The sequence below is a fragment of the Ranitomeya variabilis genome, chromosome 5 (assembly GCF_051348905.1).
Source record: "Ranitomeya variabilis isolate aRanVar5 chromosome 5, aRanVar5.hap1, whole genome shotgun sequence".
NCBI lineage: Eukaryota > Metazoa > Chordata > Amphibia > Anura > Dendrobatidae > Ranitomeya > Ranitomeya variabilis.
In genome coordinates this window covers 391693268-391716764 of record NC_135236.1, presented here as the reverse complement: position 1 = coordinate 391716764, position 23497 = coordinate 391693268, and positions in this window count along the sequence as shown.

The following is a 23497-nucleotide window of genomic DNA, read 5'->3' as shown; positions in this document are numbered from 1 at the left end:
ACCATATTTTTTAAATATTTAGAATTGAGAGTCCTCAGTGGTTGATACCTTTTAATGGCTAACTGAAAAGATGGTAACAAATTGCAAGCTTTCGAGACTACATACGTCTCTTCATCAGGCAAAGACTAAAACAAATTCTGAAGAATCACATATTTATGCACAACATAGTATAGAGAAAAAAAAAAAAAAGAGGGGAAAAAAAAACCATGGATAAGCTAGGTGACATGAAGCAGAATTACCATGGGTGATAAACAGTTACGTCCATAAATATTGGGCCAATTCTTAGATAAGGATTGTTTTATTGTCCTGTGATTAGGGTCTCGTTCTGTTGTGATGACCCCACATGGTCTGAGGGGCAAGTTCATTAGTTGATGTAAAAAGACATAAATCCGTGTGACACATTCATTCCTGCATTTAGAGTGTCAAAGGTCGTCATCAGTTTATACTCCCAGACTCTTCTGTCTCTCTGAGTTTTGAAGTTACTTTTCAATACAAGTAATTTCATGTCCATAATGCTATGATTTGGGAGACAGAAATGTATTGCCACAGGTATATCCATTCTTTTTTCTTTTATTGTATGGCGATGAGAGTTCATCCTTGTTCTCAGTTTCTGCCCTGTCTCCCCCACATACAGACCCCCAGTTGGACATTTAGTACAAATAATTAGGTACACCACATTAGAAGTGATGCAGCTGAATGTACCTGGTATCTTGTAGTCCTGGTGTGAATTGGGGATCTTTATCTTGTCCGTGGTCATTATAAATGGACAGGTTTTACATTTTTTCTGATTGCAGGGAAAGGTACTTGCAGCTGCTGGAGAGGACAGGGAGCTTCTGACAATGATGCTTCTTAGATTTGGGGGCTGCCTAAAACACAGTAGTGGGGGGTCTGGAAAAATGGATTGTAAGCGGGCATCTTTTTGCAGTAAAGGTTGTAATTTCCGTGCAGCTCCCCTTGGCGCCTCCAGATTTGGATTGTAGGTGACCACTAGAGGCACCCGGTTATTTTCTTCTTTAGTTTTGTAATGTAGCAGGTGATTCCTTGATATTCTGGTGGCTCTTGTAATCTGATTTTCAATTGTTCTTGGATGGTAGCCCTGATTCAAAAAGGTCTTTCTGAGGCGACCCAGGTGTTCATCTCTATCCATTGGGTTGGAACATATACGATTGTATCTGATGGCTTGGCTGTAGACAATGGAGTTTTTTATGTGTTTTGGATGGAAACTGTCCCATTTAAGGTATGTTGGACGGTCGATTGGCTTCTGATACAGGGATGTCTCTATTTTATTGTTCTGCAGCTTAATGATGGTGTCCAAAAAGTTAATTTCAGTGCAGGAGTAGTTGAGTGTCAAGTTGATGGTAGGATGAAATTGATTAAACTGTTCATGGAACAACTTTAGCTGTGGCTCAGACTCCGTCCAGATGATTAAAATGTCATCAATGTAGCGGTAGTACGCCAGAGGCCTGATGGGACATGAGGACAAAAAGTCGCTTTCAAGCTTGGCCATGAACAGATTTGCATACTGTGGGGCCATTTTACTTCCCATTGCGGTGCCAGTCTCCTGTAGATAGATCTTCTTGTCAAACTCAAAGTAATTGTGGGTGAGGATGAATTTTATAAGTTTCACCACAGAATTTGCATCAGTCCCTGTGTTTTCCAGGAAGAATTTGCAGGCATTTAATCCATCCTGATGTGGGATATTGGAGTACAAAGATTCCACATCCATGGTGACCAGGATGGTTCCTTCTGGTAGAGGACCAATTGCTGATAGTTTATTCAACTACATGAAGGAAGCAAACAGACAACTTATGGACACACGCTACTACAAAACATTGGAGTCGGATCCTACACAGGACTATTACAAGGAACTAAACAAGTTAGTATCTTGTCTGCCTGACGTATCCATAAGAGCCAATGACCTGATACCAGAAAGTCCTAGAACAGGGACATTCTACATGCTTCCCAAAATCCACAAATCTGGAAACCCAGGAAGACCAATTATTTCATGTGTGGGCACCCTTACTGAGCAGGTATCTGGATGGGTAGAGGGTATTCTTAAACCCCTAGTAAAAGATACACCCAGCTTCATTCAGGACACAACTGACCTATTGAATAAACTATCAGCAATTGGTCCTCTACCAGAAGGAACCATCCTGGTCACCATGGATGTGGAATCTTTGTACTCCAATATCCCACATCAGGATGGATTAAATGCCTGCAAATCCTTCCTGGAAAACACAGGGACTGATGCAAATTCTGTGGTGAAACTTATAAAATTCATCCTCACCCACAATTACTTTGAGTTTGACAAAAAGATCTATCTACAGGAGACTGGCACCGCAATGGGAAGTAAAATGGCCCCACAGTATGCAAATCTGTTCATGGCCAAGCTTGAAAGCGACTTTTTGTCCTCATGTCCCATCAGGCCTCTGGCGTACTACCGCTACATTGATGACATTTTAATCATCTGGACGGAGTCTGAGCCACAGCTAAAGTCGTTCCATGAACAGTTTAATCAATTTCATCCTACCATCAACTTGACACTCAACTACTCCTGCACTGAAATTAACTTTTTGGACACCATCATTAAGCTGCAGAACAATAAAATAGAGACATCCCTGTATCAGAAGCCAATCGACCGTCCAACATACCTTAAATGGGACAGTTTCCATCCAAAACACATAAAAAACTCCATTGTCTACAGCCAAGCCATCAGATACAATCGTATATGTTCCAACCCAATGGATAGAGATGAACACCTGGGTCGCCTCAGAAAGACCTTTTTGAATCAGGGCTACCATCCAAGAACAATTGAAAATCAGATTACAAGAGCCACCAGAATATCAAGGAATCACCTGCTACATTACAAAACTAAAGAAGAAAATAACCGGGTGCCTCTAGTGGTCAACTACAATCCAAATCTGGAGGCGCTAAGGGGAGCTGCACGGAAATTACAACCTTTACTGCAAAAAGATGCCCGCTTACAATCCATTTTTCCAGACCCCCCACTACTGTGTTTTAGGCAGCCCCCAAATCTAAGAAGCATCATTGTCAGAAGCTCCCTGTCCTCTCCAGCAGCTGCAGGTACCTTTCCCTGCAATCAGAAAAAATGTAAAACCTGTCCATTTATAATGACCACGGACAAGATAAAGATCCCCAATTCACACCAGGACTACAAGATACCAGGTACATTCAGCTGCATCACTTCTAATGTGGTGTACCTAATTATTTGTACTAAATGTCCAACTGGGGATCTGTATGTGGGGGAGACAGGGCAGAAACTGAGAACAAGGATGAACTCTCATCGCCATACAATAAAAGAAAAAAGAATGGATATACCTGTGGCAATACATTTCTGTCTCCCAAATCATAGCATTATGGACATGAAATTACTTGTATTGAAAAGTAACTTCAAAACTCAGAGAGACAGAAGAGTCTGGGAATATAAACTGATGACGACTAGTGTTGAGCATTCCGATGCTGCAAGTATCGGGTATCGGCCGATACTTGCTGTATCGGAATTCCGATACCGGGATTCCGATACTCTTGTGGTATCGGGTATCGGGTATCGCAACAACATTAATGTTAAAATGTGTAAAAGAGAGAATTAAAATAAAAAATATCACTATACTCACCTCTCCGACGCAGCTGGGACTTCAGCGAGGGAACCGGCAGCGTTGTTTGTTTAAAATTCGCGCTATTACTTGGTTACGTGAATTCCCGGCTTGTGATTGGTCAGGTCGGCCACGTTGCCGGGACGCGGACCAATCACAGCAAGCCGTGACGAAATTACGTCACGGCTTGCTGTGATTGGTCCGCGTCCCGGCAATATGGCCGCCCTGACCAATCACAAGCCGTGACGTCACGGGAGGCTGGACACGCGCCCATTTTAAAATGAGCGCGTCCAGCCTCCCGGCTTGTGATTGGTTGACCGCGGCGCAACCAATCACAAGCCGTGACGTCACGGGAGGCTGGACACGCGCCCATTTTAAAATGAGCGTGTCCAGCCTCCCGGCTTGTGATTGGTTGACCGCGGCGCAACCAATCACAAGCCGTGACGTCACGGGAGGCTGGACACGCGCCCATTTTAAAATGAGCGCGTCCAGCCTCCCGGCTTGTGATTGGTTGACCGCGGCGCAACCAATCACAAGCCGTGACGTCACGGGAGGCTGGACACGCGCCCATTTTAAAATGAGCGCGTGTCCAGCCTCCCGTGACGTCACGGCTTGTGATTGGTCAGGGCGGCCATATTGCCGGGACGCGGACCAATCACAGCAAGCCGTGACGTAATTTCGTCACGGCTTGCTGTGATTGGTCCGCGTCCCGGCAACATGGCCGACCTGACCAATCACAAGCCGGGAATTCACGTAACCAAGTAATAGCGCGAATTTTAAACAAACAACGCTGCCGGTTCCCTCGCTGAAGTCCCGGCTGCGTCGGACAGGTGAGTATAGCGATATTTTTTATTTTAATTCTTTCTTTTACACATTTATATGGTTCCCAGGGCCTGAAGGAGAGTTTCCTCTCCTTCAGACCCTGGGAACCATCAGGAATACCGTCCGATACATGAGTCCCATTGACTTGTATTGGTATCGGGTATCGGTATCGGATTGGATCCGATATTTTGCCGGTATCGGCCGATACTTTCCGATACCGATACTTTCAAGTATCGGACGGTATCGCTCAACACTAATGACGACCTTTGACACTCTAAATGCAGGAATGAATGTGTCACACGGATTTATGTCTTTTTACATCAACTAATTAACTTGCCCCTCAGACCATGTGGGGTCATCACAACAGAACGAGACCCTAATCACAGGACAATAAAACAATCCTTATCTAAGAATTGGCCCAATATTTATGGACGTAACTGTTTATCACCCATGGTAATTCTGCTTCATGTCACCTAGCTTATCCATGGTTTTTTTTTCCCCTCTTTTTTTTTTTTTTTCTCTATACTATGTTGTGCATAAATATGTGATTCTTCAGAATTTGTTTTAGTCTTTGCCTGATGAAGAGACGTATGTAGTCTCGAAAGCTTGCAATTTGTTACCATCTTTTCAGTTAGCCATTAAAAGGTATCAACCACTGAGGACTCTCAATTCTAAATATTTTTCTATCTACTGGCTAACACGGTACCAAGATATATTTCTTTCCTGTACCATATTTTTTATGAGTCATTTAAGTACTTTTACTTATTCAAGTTAATCATATCCCTCTCAGATATCTCATTTCAAAACTAAATTTATTTTTTTTATTCTATCCTCATATCTAAGTTCCTCATGCCCCTTATCAATTTTATTGCTTTAAAATGAAAAAAAAATTAGAAGCATCCAAAAACTTAGATATTGAATAAGCAAAATTTTCTAAAGTATTTAACTAACAATTCTGAATTGAATTTGTTTTTGCATGATGATTATCATACATTTAATAATAAACAGTTTATTTATTGGTAACATTTTGAACATATTTTCGTATACTGTTTACTTTTCTTATTTTGCTCTAAATAACTTATGTTTTTTAATTTAATCTTAAATGACATTATCACTTTTAGAAATGTAGACCCTAAATGATTACAGTAATTTAAAATAAGAAAGAAAGATAGTATCCGCACTCCTTGGCTCCTCACCGTTATTCTCGTTAAGTGTTTTGGTCGCAGCGGTGATAAGTTGACAGCCCACATCACCATTGTAGCCTATCACAGAGCTCAATGTCTAATGCCTTCTACACTTGAAACTTGGATGAGGGACGGTCACAAGACGAGGTGTACAGCAGCAATCAGCAGACACACAAATTGCATAATATATTATAAATATTTACTAAGGAGTTTATAACAAACAAAGGAAAGGGTGGGAGGTAAACAGTGTACAAGTAACAAATACAATGAGAGCAGATCCTCTCAATAACACTGACTAAGGGTATACATAAGGTACCTTCACACTAAGCGACGCTGCAGCGATACAGACAAAGATGCCGATCGCTGCAGCATCGCTGTTTGGTCGCTGGAGAGCTGTCACACAGACCGCTCTCCAGCGACCAACGATGCCGAGGTCCCCGGGTAACCAGGGTAAACATTGGGTTGCTAAGCGCAGGGCCGCGCTTAGTAACCCGATGTTTACCCTGGTTACCAGTGTAAAATGTAAAAAAAAACCACTACATACTCACCTTCGCGTCCCCCGGCATCCGCTTCCTGCACTGACTGTGAGTGCCAGCCCTAACAGCAGAGCGGTGACGTCACCGCTGTGCTGTGCTTTCACTTTACGGCCGGCGCTCAGTCAGTGCAGTAAGCGGACGGCGAGGGACGTGACGGACATCAGAGTGTGAGTATGTACTGTTTGTTTTTTTACATTTTACACTGGTAACCAGGGTAAACATCGGGTTACTAAGCGCGGCCCTGCGCTTAGTAACCCGATATTTACCCTGGTTACCATTGTAAAACATCGCTGGTATCTTTGCTTTTGCTGTCAAACACAACGATACACGGCGATCTGACGACCAAATAAAGTTCTGAACTTTAACCAACGACCAGCGATATCACAGCAGGATCCTGATCGCTGCTGCGTGTCAAACTCAACGATATCGCTAGCCAGGACGCTGCAACGTCACGGATCGCTAGCGATATCGTTTAGTGTGAAGGTACCTTTAGGTACACTTAAGCAGAATTAATAGTTAAATGCTAGCAAAATTCAATACGATTAACCCTTTCTACAAATACATCAATAAAGTGTTGTGACAATACTTTAGTAATCGCCTATTCGGAGCAATTTTCAAAATGTCTCTGTCACAGGTGTGTCAGGTGTGACAGACAGTGATCATGGATCCGGCTATAGAAGATCATTAAGATTAACTTAACTCTACAAGCACTTTCTTGATTTTTGCATCTCTGTTATTTAGTGATATTTTTCTTCCTCCAGGACCCAACAGTAACCTTCACCTTCTGCTGCTAATTAACACACCCTTGCTGAAGGTTTAAATGCCTTAAGTCTCTTCAGCAAGGTGCTGGTGTTACCTCAACTTCCCTCTGTATGGTTGGAAGTCCTAGCAGTCGGCAAGTGTCTTCTTGGAGTACTCTTTGAGAATTGCTGGTGTGATATCTCAGTGGTCATCTCAAGCTAAGTGTATCCCTTTGTTTGTCGACCCTCTCTGTCTTTAGCTGTAGTGAGGGCTGACTAGCACACACCCCATCCCTTCCCTATCAAGGGCCTATTGCTAGGTTCAGGCAGGGAGTAGGTTCCTGCTTGGCAATAGGTGAGGAACCTATTTAGAGACATCAAGTAAGACATAGTGTTGTTAGATCTGCCAAGGGGTCCCCCCTTGCCTAATGTATGGGCTTCCCCTCTCTCGCCTTGCTTCTCCACAACAAAGCGTGACAGTCGCTCTTACTAAATAGGCCTGTTTAATCTAATGATGTAGACCTCTATAAGACTATTTATATATGTGCATATATATTCAGTTGCAAGATGGTACCAGTACATCCTGAGACTGAAGGAGAAGGTTCCTGTTGGGCTAAGTCCCAAATAATCAGAAACGCCATCTTGAAGCTTTAAAGAAATGCCAATCTCTCCAATGCAGGGCCTTAGTCCTTAGAGATGAGACCTCACATGACCTAGCCCAAGATTCTGTGTAGTTGGTTGTCCTCACCTACTCGGCTCATGTCAAGCCGCAAAGCGTGTCTCAGAGTCACTAACCACAGATCCAGAAGCGCATGACTCTATGCAGACTTTTCCCAAAGATCTTCATCTTCACTTCTATCTGGTCTCTTCTTCGTCTCTGCCCAACTACTCACCAACTGTTAAACCCCCCATGCTCTAACTCAGGCATTGGGCGATTGCCCTTTACTGGCCAGATCACAAATTACATCACAGATCTCCAACAATACAGTAATGTGATTAACCCTTACACATTCACAGAGCCTCTAAGCTCAGTGAATGGCTGCAGCTGTGATATGAGCTGACAGCAAGATTTCACAACTGTAGCCAAAACACAGAAACAGAAGCAGCAGTGAGGAATGAGGGAGGGTGCATATTATCTGTCTTTTTCACATAAATGGAATTATTTGGATTTCACTTTTATAAAAGTTGGAAATCTGTTTAAGGATAGTAATCAACAAGAACAATGCAAAAAGGAGTCTGATGATTTATAAAAATATTAAGTTAATACATGTATCTGAATGCTCAATAGATGATTCCACCATAGCTCAAGAGTAGGGTTGAGCGAAATGGATCGTTCATTTTCATAAGTCGCCGACCCCCTGTGTGGGGTCGGCCACGCGGTACGCGATCTTCGCGCCAAAGTTGCATTTTGTATGATGCGTTTAGCGCCATTTTTTCAGCCAATGAAGGAGCGTGGGCAGAGTGATGACATAGGTCTAAGGGGCGTGCACGCCCATTGCCATCTTATCGCTTGTGCGCTGTAGGGATTTGCAATGTGTAAAACGAGATTTTCAGTGCGGGGGAGAGGAGAGAGAGAGAGAGAGAGAGAGAGAGAAAATTTATATATATTTTTCCCTCTGACGTGCATTGGGTTTCGTGTTCCGGCCGATCCCCGACTTTACGCAGTAATCGGCCGATTTCACCCGACTCGACTTTTCAGATAGTCGGGTTTCGCGAAAAACCACTCGACCCTAAAAAAGTCAAAGTCGCTCAACCCTACTCAAGAGTATTCTTTTATAGCCATCATCTTGTAGATAATGTATATTGGAAGGACTACATTTCTCTTACTTCCTATTCCCCTCACAGATTTGCTTTCTTATATCTGATTTGCTCTTTACATCTGTGTATATTTCCCTCCCTATTACAGTTTGTGTAATGACTGAGAATATACCTTTTATGGAAGTCATTAATTGGCCCTATTCCACAGTGCCAATATTTTGCTAGCAATGTTGAACTCTCCATGGTTAGAGGCTGTGATAGGCTTAACAAAGCTTTGAATGTTGCAATTAGTTTATCACAGCCGTCACAACTTGGCTAACAGGAAGACGCCTACTGTATTCTTATGTGGAAAAATGTACATGCATATTTCTTAAAGGAGTTGTTTCAGACTGAAATATTAATGAACTTTAACCTAAGATCACTTGAACATCTAATATCTAACATCCCCATGAACTAAATATGTGATCCGGCAGTGGCCGGATGTAAACATGTATGTATATGGATCAGAACACAGCTGCTCAATGCCGAGTACTGCATTTTATCTTCCATTCAAGTACACGCATGGAGCTGAGGTCTTCTCCTTCATACACTGTCTACATATAACCTCTGCTAGAGCACATACCAGTTGATTTATGGAGGTGTTTGATGTTACATCTCCACCAATCTCATATTGATTACCTTTCAGCCTTCCTTACTTTCAACCACTGCTGGAGCAGATGTCATCTGATTGGTGGGGTGTTGGGAGTTAGAACTCACTGATCTCAGGTCATAAGTTATCAATAGTTTAATCCAGGGCAACATCTTTAAGAAATTTGCATTTTCTTTCTCTTATGGTACCATATTTCAACGTTGCTTGTAAAAAGGTGGTGTTGTAGAATAAAGCCCATTACGGACTCATTTCTGGCTTGATCTCCAGAACTGACCTGATCGTTACATAGGTGTCAGTAATTGTGACAGGGTCCATTTAAGCAGATGAGTTAACATATATACTGTATAAGCACACATTTGTGAAACCAAGTTAGTGTTAACAAGGTTTATCAAATCCCAGCCAGAAGGCCTTAATATGAAAACACTCAAAGATTGCTCAACTTCCCTGACCCTTGTCATTGCAACATGTAGCACAAGGGTGCATCAGGAAAAGGTTTTGCCCTGCTGCTGCCTGATACTTTGATCATTTTAGAGTATTTGGATGAAGATCACGGGACAAAATGTTTAAGCTCAACATTTAACACGGTGTTTTGAAGATCTATAATTTTCTATTGGGAATTTATTATACATACTATGCCAGAAAACTGGGGCACAAATAATGATGCACACATTATTTGCACAATAATGTTTTAACCTTCTCAACTGTTAAAAATTGGGTGGTGTTTACCAGGAGGAGAGTGGCCTCCCATGGAAAATAATAATTTATGCCAGAAATTCACTTAAGTTATAGCGCAAATCTTCTTCAGGTTAAAGCTGTCATTCATTTTTAGTTGCATGGATGTGTATAGAAGTGCTTTTGCCTAACTTATTAAAGTCTAAGAGTGTTCTTTCTGTAAAGATTTTCTATTAAGATTGTCATATAAAGCGGCAGTCTTAATCAATCTCCTCCCCTTAGGCTTCATTCACACTTTGAAGCTTGCCTTTTTTTTCTACAATCAAGAAAAAAATGCAATGTGGTTCCTTTGTGTGAATTCAGCCTAAATCTTTTTTTTCTAATAAAATTATAGGACTGCTTCCTCATACATTATTCAGTAGATTATTAAAGGATACTAATTTATTTTTTAACTGTCTCCTGACAAAAATAGCAGAAAGCGTATTGGGGTGGTAGTGGAGTGGTTTCTCATGCCCGATCATTAGTGATGTGTGAATCGATTGCAGGAGCCTAGTACAGTGGTCATTTTAGTTGTCCATGGCAGCCAGACAGGAATTTGGCAAACTACAGCATACCTGCAAGCATCCCTAGTTCCATTTTTGATTTCTAGGCAGTTCAGTGCTCTTGTCTGGTGGTCATCGGAAATTGACATGGCTGCTGGACCAGGGTCCTGCAAATTAATTTTTTCACATCATTGTTTATCATGTCTCTAGGTAATTACAGTACTCATCTTTGTGTGCTGATTGGAAATGTCCCCCCACATTGCCCCTCTCCATAATATTTCCTTTCACACAGCTCCTTTCCATAATGCCCTCCCCCACACTGCCCCTCTCTGTAATGTCCCCTCCCACAAACACAACTAATCTTCATAATATGTTGTACAGGCCTGCATTAACTTTTCATGGTTAAAGATATCTACTTAGATGTTATAGACATCTATATAGACTAAATGGTCATTTACAACCCATGATAATTGTGAAAGTTGTTTTACAATTACACTACGGTTCAACAGTTTAGGGTGACTTAGAAAATTCCTTATTTTTGAAAGAAAAGCACAGTTCTTTCCAATGAATCTAACATTAACCCCTTAGTAATATAAGTAAGACTCTGGCACACTAAAAATGCTGGTGTAGTTATATATTATTTTATTCAAGCAAAATACGATGGTGGGATTCCACATGAAAAGAATATGCAGGTTTCATAGACGTATCTTATATTTTCTCTCAACGTTTCGGCAAATTAGCCTTTTTCAAGAGATTTCAGTTATCCTGTAATATATATATAAACAAACAAAGCATGAATAAACATAAGCAAAAAATAATAAAGATCCATCATACAAAAGAAGGAGGGAACACTGTCCCATATGGTACATTACATCATGTACTATGTGTTATGCATTATGCAAATTGGGTCCAACCATATAGGCGAATAGCTGCAATAATAAATAAACCAAAGACCTATTAAATCCTATTTATATATAGTGAATATGGTCCAATCTGGCGTCTCGCTTATGAAGCACCAAAGAACAAAAAATAAGCAGAAAATTCAAGGTGAATAACGGCAAAATGAGAGAGCACGTCCTAATTATCTATGAGATATGAGATTTAAGAAAATGCAGATCTAGTTATGTATCCAAAGAAGATGTCGACACATGCACTAGTTCATATATAACCCATATATATCCATATATATCCAATTATATCCAAATGGATGAACCCCAGTGCCAACCTGTGCAGATTATAGGGGAGGTGGGTATCATCACCTTTAGTATTAATGCCAAAAAAAAGAAAAGAGTTCCTTTACTTGTGAATATGTTGAGCAGGAGGTAGAAATCCCACTATGAGGACAAACACAAGTAATGAATTAGGAGCCGCACAATTGCCAAATTTAACAGCACACATGGAAATAGCATATATGAAAATACCTGTGGGGAGGGTCACGGTATATGCCAACTTGTGCCGGGTAAGGAGATCCGGATGGGGACTTGTGACCGCCAACAGGAGAGCGAGTGAAGTGAGGAGCGTGGTGTCGGCTTTACATACCCTTCCGGTATTCGTACCGGTATTGGTACTTCCGGGTGAGAGGTGAGAGAAGAGCGCGTGACGTAAGGCGCTTGTGAGACCCGAGAAGAGACAAAGAACGCCGACAATTGCCAATGATATGAAGTAGCGCATGCGCAGCTCTTAAATCCTAGTTTCCACTTGCGTACTGTCAAAAAAAAGAAAAGAACAGAGATAATTAAGGAAGGAATGATGTTAAAGTGACGTGCAACATCTTTGTAACCTTAATTTCTTTATACAGATGTACTCTATATATTGTAAAATGAATAAAGGAAAAAATACAAATATCAATGATAATATCATTATAGGAGGACCTCAGTACCCAATTATAATGACAAAGAGTTCTTTGCAGACCAGAAAAGTTATAGAAAGGATGGGAATAAACAATCCAACCTGTAATTATTGTGTAATATAGTCATCAAGACTTATATCAATAAATCCATATAGAGTTCACTCTACTCAATAGGAGGCCTCATGTTCTCTGTTGAGACCCAGTGGAAAACGAGTTTGAAGCGTATGTATCCAAAAGGATTCACATTCTTTCAATCTTTTGACTCTATCACCCCCCTCCTAGTTACTGGGACATGATCTATGACTTGGTATTTGAGTTTTGTAACCTTATGATTATTCTGTTCCAAATGAGCCGGAATTGGAAGTAGCGTCCTGCCACATCTAATGGTGGATTTGTGTTGAGATATGCGATCTCGGATATGCTGGGTTGTCTCTCCAACATATCCGAACCTTTTTCCCGAACGTGGATGAGTGAAGGAATCCCCTTTGGATATGTTTGAACATTGGAGACAACCTAGGCAAGGAAAAGTCCCATTGCGGAGTGCGGAAAAGACTCTCTGTGTTGGTCCCTTGTTGGTGGGGCCCACATCTGCCCTAAGCAAATGGTCTTTAATGTTAGGACACCTCTTATTACAGATGATGGGTTTGGAGATAAACTCCCTAACCTGTGGATACGCATTGCGTAGGATGTCCCAATGTTGGAGAACACATTTGTTAATGAGATAATTAAAAGGATGAAATGTATTAACAAAGGCCAATCTTGATAATTTCTGACTCCTGTCAGACCTTGCTGTGTCCTCTTTTACTGAGAGAATATGATTGGGGTATCCCCTATTTCGAAATTTGACATTCATTTCCTGATGTCTGATATGACGAGTATCAGAACTAGAAACTATTCTGTCCACTCTATCATGTTGGGATTTGGGAAGTGCTCTTTTAACGTGTTGTGGATGACAACTGTCGTACATCAGTAGACTATTTCTGTCTGTATTTTAGACATATAAATCGGTTTCAATGTTCCTGTCATTACTAATAATAACCATAGTGTCTAAGAAGTTTATAGAGGTGGGGTCATAGGATATCGAGAATGTCAAGCCTGGTAGGCTAGAGTTGAGATCCTTATGGAAAGCTAGAAGAGTTTGAATGTCACCTGTCCAAATGAGAAAAACGTCATCTATGTAGCGCCGCCAGTATATCACATGTGACATAAAGCTAGGATGTGAATAGACATAAGACGTCTCGAATTGGTCCATAAAAATGTTGGCATATGGGGGTGCCATATTGGACCCCATGGCAGTACCCTTCTTCTGTATATAAAATTGGTCTCCAAAGATGAAAAAATTGCGGGTCAAAATCAATGTAAGTAGGTCCCTACAAAAGTCTTGTTGATGACAAGAAAAATTTGTGTGACATGAAAGAAAAGACATAACTGATTCAATTCCATCTTGATGTCCAATACTAGTGTACAGACTGTTTACATCCATGGTCACTAATATACAGTCAATGGGTAGTTTGCCTATGTTGTGAAGGGATGTCAAAAAGTCAGTTGTGTCTTTAAGAAAGGACTTAATACCAGGTACAAGGGGAGATAGAATTTTCTCGAGCGTGATAGCCAGAGGAGATAATAGCGAATCTGTGGAAGCAACGATGGGGCATCCAGGGGGTTTTGATGAATGTTTGTGAATCTTAGGGAGGGTGTAGAATACCGGTGTAACCGGATGTTGATTAACCAGAAATTCTCCCAACTTCTCATCTATTGTACCCAATGTGGTGTAATGAGTTATAAGATTCTTTATTTCTCTGGCTATCTCAAATGTTGGATTATTATTGATTGGTTGATATGTGTCCAAATCGCTCAATTGTGTTCGTATCTTGTTCATGTAATAGTTCCGATCTAATACCACTATAGAGCCCCCCTTGTCCGCCGGTTTTATAATAAGTTCCCTATTATTTTTAAGGGACAACAAGGCTCTATGTTCTTCTTTAGTGAGATTATGTTTAATATGAATGTGACCTCCTTCTATAGATTCAAGAACCTTTTTAATGTCCTTCTTTACAAAATCTATATTCGTTTCCACCGGATGATAAGTGCGTGGAGGTTGGAAGGAACTACGAGTATGTAGATATAAGGTATTCAAAGTAAACTTTGATCCAGCAGAATCGGACAACATAGGAGTGTTAATAGGTATACTGGAGAAATGAGCCTATGAGCCTTAAGTCTTATGTTTCTAAAGAAATGATATAATTCCTGGTCCAGCTTCAAAGTATTGAACCGAGGGACCGGACAGGAGGTGAGTCCTTTTTGTAATACAGTCAGTTCAGTCAGTTTCCGCATCCTGCAATGGGACTTTTCCTTGCCTAGGTTGTCCCCAATGTTCAAACATATCCAAAGGGGATTCCTTCACTCATCCACGTTCGGGAAAAAGGTTCCCGATTAAGGGACATTTTACGTGTGACTCCTCCTTTGTCGTATATCTTATTAAGTGTCCTTGCGGTCTCGGATATGTTGGAGAGACAACCCAGCATATCCGAGATCGCATATCTCAACACAAATCCACTATTAGATGTGGCAGGACGCTACTTCCAATTCCAGCTCATTTTGAACAGAATAATCATAAGGTTACAAAACTCAAATACCAAGTCATAGATCATGTCCCAGTAACTAGGAGGGGGGTGATAGAGTCAAAAGATTGAAAGAATGTGAATCCTTTTGGATACATATGCTTCAAACTCGTTTTCCACTGGGTCTCAACAGAGAACATGAGGCCTCCTATTGAGTAGAGTGAACTCTATATGGATTTATTGATATAAGTCTTGATGACTATATTACACAATAATTACAGGTTGGATTGTTTATTCCCATCCTTTCTATAACTTTTCTGGTCTGCAAAGAACTCTTTGTCATTATAATTGGGTACTGAGGTTCTCCCATAATGATCAATGATATTATCATTGATATTTGTATTTTTTCCTTTACATATTCATTTTACAATATATAGAGTACATCTGTATAAAGAAATTAAGGTTACAAAGATGTTGCCCGTCACTTTAACATCATTCCTTCCTTAATTATCTCTGTTCTTTTTTTGACAGTACGCAAGTGGAAACTAGGATTTAAGTGCTGCGCATGCGCTACTTCATATCATCGGCAATTGTCGGCGTTCTTCGTCTCTTCTCGGGTCTCACAAGCGCCTTACGTCACGCGCTCTTCTCTCACCTCTCACCCGGAAGTACCAATACCGGTACGAATACCGGAAGGGTATGTAAAGCCGACACCATGCTCCTCACTTCACTTGCTCTCCTGTTGGCGGTCACAAGTCCCCATCCGGATCTCCTTACCGGGCACAAGTTGGCATATACCGTGACCCTCCCCACAGGTATTTTCATATACGCTATTTCCATGTATGCTGTTAAATTTGTCAATTGTGCGGCTCCTAATTCATTACTTGTGTTTGTCCTCATAGTGGGATTTCTACTTCCTGCTCAACATATTCACAAGTAAAGGAACTCTTTTCTTTTTTTTGGCATTAATACTAAAGGTGACGATACCCACCTCCCCTATAATCTGCACAGGTTGGCACTGGGGTTCATCCATTTGGATATAATTGGATATATATGGATATATATGGGTTATATATGAACTAGTGCACGTGTCGACATCTTCTTTGGATACATAACTAGATCTGCATTTTCTTAAATCTCATATCTCATAGATAATTAGGACGTGCTCTCTCATTTTGCCGTTATTCACCTTGAATTTTCTGCTTATTTTTTGTTCTTTGGTGCTTCATAAGCCAGACGCCAGATTGGACCATATTCACTATATATAAATAGGATTTAATAGGTCTTTGGTTTATTTATTATTGCAGCTATTCGCCTATATGGTTGGACCCAATTTGCATAATGCATAACACATAGTACATGATGTAATGTACCATATGGGACAGTGTTCCCTCCTTCTTTTGTATGATGGATATTTATTATTTTTTGCTTATGTTTATTCATGCTTTGTTTGTTTATATATATATTACAGAATAACTGAAATCTCTTGAAAAAGGCTAATTTGCCGAAACGTTGAGAGAAAATGTAATATACGTCTATGAAACCTGCATATTCTTTTCATATGGAATCCCACCATCGTATTTTGCTTGAATAAAATAATATATAACTACACCAGCATTTTTAGTGTGCCGGAGTCTTACTTATATTATATTGGACAATTTTTCTCCTGAGCACCTTATTTTTGATACAGTGAGCACCATCCTAACCATATTTTTTATTAACCCCTTAGTGACAGAGGCAATTTGGTACTTAATGACCGAGCCAATTTTTACAATTCTGACCACTGTCACTTTATGAGGTTATAACTCTGGAATGCTTTAACAGATCCTGCTGATTCTGAGACTGTTTTTTCGTGACATATTGTACTTCATGTTAGTGGTAACATTTCTTCGATATTACTTGCGATTATTTATGAAAAAAAACACAAATATGGCGAAAATTTTTAAAATTTTGCAATTTTCAAATTTTGTATTTCTATTCCTTTAAATCAGAGAGATATGTCACAAAAAATAGTTAATAAATAACATTTACCACATATCTACTTTACATCAGCACAATTTTGGAAACAACATTTTTTTGTTAGGGAGTTATAAGGGTTAAAAGTTGACCAGCAATTTCTCATTTTTACAACACCATTTTTTTAAGGGGCCACATCACATTTGAAGTCATTTTGAGGGGTCTATATGATAGAAAATACCCAAGTATGACACCATTCTAAAAACTGCACCCCTCATGGTGCTCAAAACCACATTCAAGAAGTTAATTAACCCTTTACGTGCTTCACAGGAACTGAAACAATGTGGAAGGAAAAAATTAACATTTATCTTTTTTTTTGCAAACATTTTACTTCAGAACCATTTTTATTTATTTTCACAGGTGTAAAAACAGAAATTTAACCATAAATTTTGTTGTGCAATTTCTTCTGAATACGCCGATACCCCATATGTGGGGGTAAACCACTGTTTGGGCACACGGCAGAGCTTGGAAGAGAAGAGTGCCGTTTTACTTTTTCAATGTAGAATTGGCTGGAATTGAGATTGGACGCCATGTCGCGTTTGGAGAGCCCCTGATGTGCCTAAACAGTGGAAACCCCCCACAAGTGACACCATTTTGGAAACTAGACCCCTTAAGTAACTTATCTAGATGTGTGGTGAGCACGTTAAACCCCCAGGTGCTTCACGGACGTTTATAACGTAGAGACGTGAAAATAAAAAATTGCACTTTTTCTAAAAACAAGGATCATTTTGCCCCAAAATTTTTATTTTCTCAAGGGTAACAGGAGAAATTAGACCACAAAAGTTGTTGTGCAATTTCTCCTGAGTATGTCAATGCCCCATATGTGGGGGTAAACCACTGTTTGGGCACACCGCAGAGCTTGGAAGTGAAGGAGTGCCGTTTTACTTTTTCAATGTAGAATTGGCTGGAATTGAGATCAGACACCATGTCGCGTTTGGAGAGCCCCTGATGCGCCTAAACAGGAGAAACCCCCCACAAGTGACACCATTTTGGAAATTAGACACCTTAAGGAACTTATCTAGATGTGTGGTGAGCACTTTAAACCCCCAAGTGCTTCACAGAAATTTATAACGTAGAGCCGCGAAAATAAAAAATCCTTTTTTTTTCCTCAAAATGATTTTTTAGCCTGAAATTTTTTATTTTCTCAAGGGTAACAGGAGACATTGGACCCCAAAATCTGTTGACCAGTTTGTCCTGAGTATGCTGATACCCCATATGGGGGGCACTGTTTGGGCACCCATCGGGGCTCGGAAGGGAAGGAGCGCCGCTTGGAATGCAGACTTTGATGGGATGGTCTGCGGGCATCATGTTGCATTTGCAGAGCTCCTGATGTACCTAAACAGTAGAAACCCCCCACAAGTGACACCATTTTGGAAACTAGACCCCCCAAGGAACTTATCTAGATGTGTGGTGAGCACTATGAACCCCCAACTGCTTCACAGAAGTTTATAATGTAGAGCCATGAAAATAAGAAAAATCATATTTTTTTCCACAAAAATGATCTTTTCACCCCAAAATTTTTATTTTCACAAGGGTAACAGGAGAAATTGGACCCCAAAATTTATTGTGCAATTAATGCTGATAGGCTGATACCCCATATGTGGGGGTTAACCACTGTTTGGGTGCATGGCAGAGCTCAGAAGGGAAGGAGCGCCGTTTTGGAATGCAGACTTTGAAAGAATGGTCTGCGGGCATTATGTTGCGTTTGCAGAGCCCCTAATGTACCTAAACAGTAGAAACCCCCCACAAGTGACCCCATTTTGGAAACTAGACCCCCCAAGGAACTTATCTAGATGTGTGGTGAGAACTTTGAATGCCCAAGTGCTTCACAGAAGTTTATAATGCAGAGTCGTGAAAATAAAATATATTTTTTTTTCCACAAAAAAGATTTTTTAGCCCTCAAGTTTTTATTTTCACAAGGGTAACAAGAGAAATTGGACCCCAAAAGATGTTGTCCAATTTGTCCTGAGTACACTGATACCCCTTCTGTGGGGGGGACCACTGTTTGGGTGCACAGCAGTGCTCGGAAGGGAAGGAGCACGGTTTTGGAATGCAGACTTTGATAGAATGGTCTGCAGGCATTATGTTGCGTTTGCAGAGCCCCTGATGTACCTAAACAGTAGAAACCCCCCACAAGTGACCCCATTTTTGAAACTAGTCCCCCCAAAGAATTTATCTAGATGTGTTATGAGAACATTGAATGCCCAAGTGCCTTACAGAAGTTTATAATGGAGAGTCGTGAAAATAAAAAAAATAAAAAATTCCACAAAAAATATTTTTTAGCCCCCAAATTTTTATTTTCACAAGGGTAACAAGAGAAACTGGACCACAAAAGTTGTTGTCCAATTTGTTCTGAGTACACTGATACCCCATTTGTGGGGGGACCACTATTTGGGTGCATGGCAGAGCTCGGAAGGGAAGGAGCACCATTTTGGAATGCAGACTTTGATAGAATGGTCTGCAGGCATTATGTTGCGTTTGCAGAGCCCCTGATGTACCTAAACAGTAGAAACCCCCCACAAGTGACCCCATTTTGGAAACTAGACCCCCAAGGAACTTATCTAGATGTGTGGTGAGAACTTTGAATGCCCAAGTGCTTCACAGAAGTTTATAATGCAGAGTCGTGAAAATAAAAAATATTTTTTTTTCCACAAAAAAGATTTTTTAGGCCCCAAGTTTTTATTTTCACAAGGGTAGCAGGAGAAATTGGACCCCAAAAGTTGTTGTCCAATTTATCCCGAGTATGCTGATGCCCCATATATGGGGGTAAACCACTGTTTGGGCGCACGACAGAGCTCAGAAGGGAGGGAGCACCATTTGACTTTTTGAGCGCAAAATTGGCTGTGGCACTTAGAGACCCCTTGATGTACCTAAACAGTGGAAACACCCCAATTCTAACTCCAACCCTAACGCCAACACACCCCTAACCCTAATCCCAACCTGATCCATAATCCTAATCACAACCCTAACGATAATCACAACCCTAACCCCAAAACAACCATAACCCTAATCAGAACCCTAAATCCAACACACCCCTAATCCTAATCTCAACCCTAACCTCAAACCTAACCCTAATCCCAATACACCCCTAACCCTAATCCCAACCCTAATCTTAACCCTAATCCCAAAGCTAACCCTAATCCCAAACGTAACCCTAATGCCAACCCTAATCCAAACCCTAACCCTAATCCCAACTCTAACCCTAACTTTAGCTGCAACCCTAGTCCTAACATTAGCCCCAAACCTAGCCCTAACTTTAGCCCCAACCCTAACCCTAACTTTAGCCCCAACCCTAACCCTAACCCTAAATTTAGCCCCAACCCTAACCCTAGCCCTAACTTTAGCCCCAACCCTAGCCCTAACTTTAGCCCCAATCCTAACCCTAACCCTAACTTTAGCCCCAACCCTAACCCTAACTTTAGCCCCAACCCTAACCCTAAATTTAGCCCCATCCCTAACCCCAACCCTAAATTTAGCCCCAACCCCAACCCTAACTTTAGCCCCAACCCTAATCCTAACTTTAGCCCTAACCCTAATTTTAGCCCCAACTCCTCTAGCTGCTGGCCGGCAGATCATGGCGGGCGCACTGCGCATGCGCCCACCATTTTCTTACCAGAGGAAGAAGCCGGCGGCCAGGAGAGGACACAGGAGGACCCAGGGACACCGGTAAGCATAACAGGGTCCCCGAATCCCCCTATTTCTCTGTCCTCTGATGTGTGATCACATCAGAGGACAGAGAATTACACATCGCTTTTTTTTTTTGCGGTTGCCGGTAAACAGTTAATTACCAGCGATCACAAAACAGGGTCGGTAAAAACCGACCCCGATCATGTTCTTTGGGGTCTCAGCTACCCTCAGCAGCCAAGACCCCAAAGATCTTCCAGGTGCCGGCCGGCCGGCGCACTGCGCATGCGCCCACCATTTTTTGGCTGGAACAAGATGGCGGCGCCCATCGGGAGCCACGAGGAGCACCTGGGGAGACAGGTGAGTATCGGGGGGCTATCGGGGGTGATCGGGGACCCCATTTCTCTGTCCTCTGATGTGCGATCACATCGGAGGACAGAGAAATTAAATAGGAAATTGCGTCTTTTTTTTTTGCAACTGCCAGTAAACGGTTAATTACCGGCGATCGCAATTCGGGGGTCGGTAAAAAAACCCCGAATCATGTTCTCTGGGGTCTCGGCTACCCCCGGTAACCGAGACCCCAGAGAAAATCTGACTCTGGGGGGCGCTATTCACTTTTTCCACAGCGCCGTTAATTAACGGCGCTGTGGTTTAAGAACCCTTAACTGCCGCCGTTAAAAGGCGTATCGGCGGTCGTTAAGGGGTTAAATGATTAAGAAATACACTCTATACATTGTTAATGAGGTAAGTGACTATTCTAGCTGCAAATGTCTGGTTTGTAATGCAATATCTTTATTGGTGTATAGAGGCCCATTTCCAACAACCATCACTCCAGTGTTCTTATTGTACTTTATGTTTGCTAACTGTGTAAGAAGGCTAATGGATGGTTAGAATACCCTTGAAAACCCTTGTGCAAGTATGTTAGCACAGCTGAACACAGTTTGGTTGATTAGAGAAGCTATAAACCTGACCTTCCTTTGAGCTAGTTGAGAATCTGGAGCATTACATTTGTTGGTTCCATTAAACTCTCAAAATAGTCAGAAAAAAAGAATTTTCATGTGAAACTCAATAGTCTATTCTTGTTCTTAGAAATGAAGTCTATTCCATTAGTGGCAATGAAAAGATGATGAACGTTCCAGCTCCATAAATGGTAAAAAAGTATTTTCTTTATTCATCCATGGTATAAAATTGAAAGTGGAACAATCCTTACAGTGGGTGGATGCAAACAGGTGATTGCAACAAAGTAGTGGGTTGCCAGCAATGAGACCAATAGTATCAGGTGTAGGCTCAATGACGGAACATTTGTGTGAGTGGATAGGCTCATTAGTTCAACCTATGGTCACCAAAATGCCGGGTTACATTGAGGACTCAAGAGAAGTATTAAGAACTAGGGTTGAGCGAAACGGATCGGTCATTTTCATAATTCGCCGACTTTTGGCAAAGTCGGGTTTCATGAAACCCAACCCGATCCCAGTGTGGGATCGGCCATGCGGTACACGATCTTCGCGCCAAAGTCACGTTTCGTATGACGCTTTCAGCGCCTTTTCTCAGCCAATGAAGGTGGCTTCAGAGTGTGGGCAGCGTGATGACATAGGTCCTGGTCCCCACCATCTTAGAGAAGGGCATGGCAGTGATTGGCTTGCTTTCTGTGGCGTCACAGGGGCTATAAAGGGGCATTCTCGCCGACCGCCATCTTACTGCTGCTGATCTGAGTATAGGGAGAGGATGCTGCCTCTTCATTAGAAGCAGGGATAGCGTTGGGCAGGGTAAATTAACCCCCAAACCGCTTGTGCTGTAGCGATTTCCACTGTCCAACACCACCTTTTCTTTGCAGGGACAGTGGAGGCAAGATTTCTGTGCAACAGCTCTGTAGCTTATAAGGCTCCCTGATAGCTGCGTTGCTGTGTGTACGCCGCTGTGCAAACCAACTGCTTTTTCAAAAGCAAAAATCCTGTTGCTCCTTCCTTTCTGCACAGCTATCTTGTTTGTTTGTCCTCATTTTTTGTGTGCAGCAGTCCTTTTTATTGCTGCCTGCCATACTTTTCAGAGATTATTGTAGGGAGATAGTAATTGTAGTACAGTTCCTTTTTTTTAAATATCTTCCAGCCACTTTCAGCCACTGAAACTGTGTAGTGTAAAACAGTGGGCCTGTATTTTTCTGCACTGTCCCACACCTAAGAAGGGATATTTATATTGCCAATCAGTGCATCTGTGCCAGTGCTGTCTGTGGTATCTCTGTCAGTCATTTTGTGCCACAGAAACTATACTGTCATACATTGGGCCTGATTAAATCACTTGTCTCCCATCTAAAAAAAAATAAATGTAAATAAAGGGAGAATAATATTGCCAAATCTGTGCATCTGTGCCAGACGTGTCTGTGGTATCTCTGTCAGTCATTTTGTGCCACAGAAACTATACTGTCATACATTGGGCCTGATTAAATCACTTGTCTCCCATCTAAAAAAAATAAAAATAAAGGGAGAATAATATTGCCAAATCTGTGCATCTGTGCCAGTCGTGTCTGTGGTATCTTTGTCAGTTATTTTGTGCCACAGAAACTATACTGTCATACATTGGTCCTGATTTAATCACTAGTCTCCCATATAAAAAAAAATAAAAATAAAGGGAGTATAATATTGCCAAATCTGTGCCAGTGCTGTCTGTGGTATCTGTCATTCATTTTGTGCCACAGAAACTATACTGTGATATAGTGGGCCTGATTAAATCACTTGTCTACCATATAAAAAAAATAAAAAATAAAATAAAGGGAGAATAATCTTGCCAAATCTGTGCGTCTGTGCCAGTGCTGTCTGTGGTATCTGTCATTCATTTTGTGCCACAGAAACTATACTGTGATATAGTGGGCCTGATTAAATCACTTGTCTCCCATATAAAAAAAAAATTAAAATAAAGGGAGAATAATCTTGCCA